The sequence below is a fragment of the Mandrillus leucophaeus genome, unplaced genomic scaffold (genome assembly GCF_000951045.1).
Source record: "Mandrillus leucophaeus isolate KB7577 unplaced genomic scaffold, Mleu.le_1.0 Scaffold89, whole genome shotgun sequence".
NCBI lineage: Eukaryota > Metazoa > Chordata > Mammalia > Primates > Cercopithecidae > Mandrillus > Mandrillus leucophaeus.
In genome coordinates, this window is record NW_012109696.1 from 2,168,701 (window position 1) to 2,173,939 (window position 5,239).

Genomic DNA, 5,239 nt, shown 5'->3' on the forward strand with positions numbered 1-5,239 from the left:
GGAGCAAACATGCCCTTCTTCACATGGTGGTAGGAAAGAGAAGTGTGGAACAAATAGGAGAAAAGCTCCTTATAAAACCATCAGATCTTGTGTGAACTCACAATCATGAGAACAGCAACATGGGGGTTATCGTCCCCATGATTCAATTACCTCCCGCTGGGTCCTTCCCACAACACATGGGGATTATGTGAGCTACAATTCAAGATGAGGTTTGGGTGGGGACACATTCAAACCATATCACAGACCGTAGAATATTATTCAGTTCCAAAAAAATAAATGAACTCTCAAGCCATGAAAAGTCATGGGGAAACCTTAAATGAACGTTACTAAGGGAAAGAAGCCAATCTGAAAAAGGCTATATGCTGTATCATTCCAACTATATGGCATTCTAGAAAAGCGAAAGTGATAGAGACATTAAAAAAAGTGATTTCCTTGGTTTGAGATGGGGAGGGAGTGATGAATAGGCAGAAGGATTTTTAGGGCAGTGAAAGTATTCTATATATAGTAGGGGTGGATACATGTCATACATTTGTCAAAATTCCTAAAATGTCCAACACTGAGTGAACCCCAAGGTAAACTATGAACTTGGGTGTGACACACAACAATGTGTCAGTGTAAACTCATCGGTTATAACAGACGTACCACTACGAGTGTGGTGTTGATAGTGGAGGAAGCTGTGCATGCATGGGGGCAGGTGGTGTATGAGAACTCTGTCCTTTCTGCTTGATTTTGCTGTGAAAGTAAAACTGCTCTAAAAAATAAAGTCTCTGGAGAAAAAAGCAATGACGAAAACCAAGAGCAAACTCCCAGGCAGTGAGAGTAATGACAGGAAGTCTCCCTGTCTGGAGTGAATGTGGCATGTTAAAGCATAGGAAGTCAGCACAGGGAACCCAGACTATAGTGAACAAGGGGCCAGTTGAAATTGATTTACTTGAGAGGAGGGGCTAGACACAGGCCAGATCATATAGGGTCTTGTGAGCCAGGGTAGAAAAGTTTTAGATCTTTGAAGAAGTTTAAGAAGTGGAGTGGCATAATCTGATTTACTTTAAACATATTTCATACTACCTCTCATGGGAGATGGACTGGACAAGGCGTCAGAAGAAGCCGGGACACCAGGGACCAGGCTGTGATCCAGGGCACAGAGGATGGAGGCATGGCTGCAGTCCTGGCAGTGGAGTTAGATGGAAATAGAAGGAGTGAGGATCCCAAATTGTATTCCAAAGAGGTTGTACTACATCCTACCAGCAGTATATATGAGTGTCCCAATTCCTCCCCTTCTTTGCCAACACTAGATATAATCAGTCTCTTAATTTTAGCCAATTTAATATGAGTGTAGTAGTAATACTTCTTCTGTATTTCCTTAATGCACATTTCCTCAATTTGCTTTTCTTTTTAATTAATTAACTTATTTTATTTTACTTTAAGTTCCAGGATACATGTGCAGAATGTGCAGGTTTGTTACGTAGGTATACTTGGGCTATGGCGGTTTGCTGCACACATCAACCCATCATTTAGATTTTAAGCCCCACATGCATTAGGTGTTTGTTCTAATTGTCTCTGTCCCCTTGCCCCCCACCCCTGGTGTGTGTTGTTCCCCTCCCTGTGTCCATGTAGTCTCATTGTTCAACTCCCACTTAGGAATTAGAACATGTGATATTTGGTTTTCTGTTCCTGTGTTAGTTTGCTGAGGATGATGGCTTCCAACTTCATCCATGTCCCTGCAAAGGACATGAACTCATTTTTTTTTATGGCTGCATAGTATTCCATAGTGTATGTGTACTACATTTTGTTTATCCAGTCTGTCATTGATGGGCATTTGGGTTGGTTCTATGCCTTTGCTATTGTTAATAGTGCTGCAATAAACATATGAGTGCATGTGTCTTTATAGTAGAATTATTTATATTCCTTTGGGTATATACCCAGTAATGGGATTGCTGGGTCAAATGGTATTTGTGGTTCTAGATCCTTGAGGAATCACCACACTGTCTTCCACAATGGTTGAACTAATTTACATTCCCACCAACAGTGTAAAAGCATTCCTATTTCTCCACAGCCTCACCAGCATCTGTTGTTTCTTGACTATTTAATAATCACCATTCTGACTGGCATGAGATGGTATGTCATAGTGGTTTTGATTTGCATTTCTCTAGTGATCAGTAATGATGAGCTTTTTTCCATATGTTTGTTGGCCGCATAAATGTCTTCTTTTGAGAAGTGTCTGTTCATATTCTTCATCCACTTTTTGATGGGGTTGTTTGGTTTTTTTCTTGTAAATTTGTTTAAGTTCCTTGTAGATTCTGGATATTAGACCTTTGTCAGATGGGGAGATTGCAAAAAAATTTCTCCCTTTCTGTAGATTGCCTGTTCACTATGATGCTAATTTCTTTTGCTGTGCAGAAGCTCTGTAGTTTAATTAGATCCCATTTGTCAATTTTAGCTTTTGTTGCAGTTGCTTTCGGTGTTTTCATCATAAAGTCTTTGCCTATGCCTATGTCCAGAATGGTATTGCCTAGATTTTCTTCTAGGGTTTTTATGGTTTGGGGTTTTACATTTAAGTCTTTAATCTATCTTGAGTTAATTTTTGTATAAGGTGTAAGGAAGGGGTCCAGTTTCAGTTTTCTGCATATAGCTAGCCAGTTTACCATTTATTAAATAGGGAATCCTTTCCCCATTGCTTGTTTTTGTCAGATTTGTTGACAATCAGATGGTTGTAGATGTGTGGCGTTAATTCTGAGGTCTCTGTTCTGTTCTATTGATCTATATGTCTGTCTGGTACCAGTAGCTACTGTTTTGGTTACTGTAGTCTTGTAGTATAGTTTGAAGTCAGGTAGCGTGATGCCTCCAGCTTTGTTCTAATTGCTTAGGATTGTCTTCACTATATGGGCTCTTTTTGGGTTCCTTATGAAATTTAAAGCAGTTTTTTTTTTTCTAATTCTGCGAAGAATGTCAATGGTAGCTTGATGGGAATAAGATTGAATCTATACATTAATTTGGGCATTATGGCCATTTTCACTATATTGATTCTTCCTATTCATGAGGATGGAATGTTTTTCCACTTGTGTGTGTCTTCTCTTATTTCCTTGAGCAGTGATTTGTAGTTCTCCTTGAAGGGGTCCTTCATGTCCCTTGTAAGCTGCATTCCTAGGTATTTTGTTCTCTTTGTAGCAAGTGTGAATGGGAGTTCATCCATGATTTTGCTCTCTGCTTGTCTGTTGTTGGGAGTTTTGTAAATGTTCGACATACACATATTAAATGATGCAAACATCCCACTTCTACATATTGACCCAGGAGAAATGAAGGCATCTGACTATATAAGACTTGTACTGGCTGGGCATGGTGGCTTATGCCTGTAATCCCAGCACTTTGGGAGGTCAAGGTAGGTGGATCATCAGAGATCAGGAGTTTAAGCCAGCCTAGCTAACATGGGAAAACCTCATCTCTACTAAAAATACAAAAACTAGAGGGGTTTGGTGGTGTGCACGTGTAGTCCCATTTATTCTGGAGACTGAGGCAGGAGAACTGCTTGAACCCAGGAGGCAGAAGTTGCAGTGAGCTGAGATCACACCACTGCACTCCAGCCTGGGTGACAGAGCAAGACTTCATCTCAAAAAAAAAAAAAAAAAAAAGAAGAATATAAATATTCATGGGAACCTTATTTGTAATAGCCAAAACTTGAAATCAAGCCAAATGTTAACTGGTGAATGGCTAAACAAATTGGTGAATGGCTAAACAAAAAAATGTTAACCGGTGAATGGCTAAGCAAACTGTGACATTCATTTTTTATTGTGGAATTGTATTGCATTCTATTGATAGTATGCAAAGAATTCCCCAATAAAAAAGAATGAATTATTGATATATGTTACAAAATTATTGAATCGTATGCTGCATGAAAGAAGACAATAAAAAAGAGTACATACCATATGATTTCATTATGTAAAATTCTAAAAAATGCAAACTAATATGTAGTGACAGGAAGCATATGAGTGGTAGCCTGGGGATAGTAGGGAGAAGCAAGAAAGAGGGGTTACAGAAAGTCCCAAGGAAACTTTTGGGGATGATGATATGTTCATTATCTTAATTGTGGTGCTGATTTCATGGGCATATACATATATCAAAACTTATCGAGCTGTGCGCTTTAAATATGTGCAATTTATTATATGTCAATTATACTTTAATTAAAGATGTTAAATAGAAAGTAAATGCAGGCTAATGACAGGGAATTTCAAATAAAAGAACTGAAAAAAAGAAGAAGAAGAAGGAGTGAGGATTCATGCAGTTATTGTCGGCAAGGCGGTCATGGGGATTACATGTAGAATTAAGGAAAATAATTAGGAGCAACTCCTGAGATTCTAGCTTGAACAACTAGAAAGTAAGAGTACAGAAAGGGTGGGAGGTTGTCATTCCTGAACTGGGAATAAAGAATCAGCTTTGGGCAGGAAATCGAGATGTGTTACTTCAAAGATACCTGTAACTGTAAGGAGATTGTTTGCTTTCTTTCTAGATTTAACAAAGAAAGATCACACAGATCTTACAGACATGGAGACTTGGAAGTTCAAGGTCTAGGGGCTACATCTGGTGAGGGCCTTCTTGCTGGTAGGGACACTCTGTAGAGTTCCAAGGCAGTGCAGAACATGACATGGCAGGGACTCATCAGAGATGGCCAACCTGGCTCTTAGTATAGACCTGCTCTTCTGATAACCAACCCATGCCCTCTATAACCCATTAGTCCAGGACTGGATTAATCCACTCACCTCTTAAAGACTCCACCTCTTTTTCTCTCTCTCTCTTTTTTTTTTTTTTTTTTTGAGTTGGAGTTTCACTCTTGTCACCCAGGCTGGATTGCGTTAGTGCAATCTGGACTCACTACAACCTCTGCCTCCCAGGTTCAAGTGATTCTCCTGCCTCAGCCTCACGAGTAGGTGGGACTACAGGCACAAACCACTGTGCCCGGCTAATTTTTGTATTTTTTTTTTTTTAGTAAAGACAGGGCTTCACCATGTTGGCCAGGATGGTCTTGAACTCCTGACCTCAAGTGATCCACCCACCTCGGCCTCCCAAAGTGCTGGGATTATAGACATGAGCCACTGCACTGGCCCTTCACCTCTTAGTACTGTGATATTGGGAATTAAGTTTCAACATTGGTTTCAGAGATAATAAACATTTAATAGATAGCAACATGTTTGGCCAGAAATTTTCCTGTGGCCTCATCTTTCAGCCCTGACATAAAGAAAAACAGTGC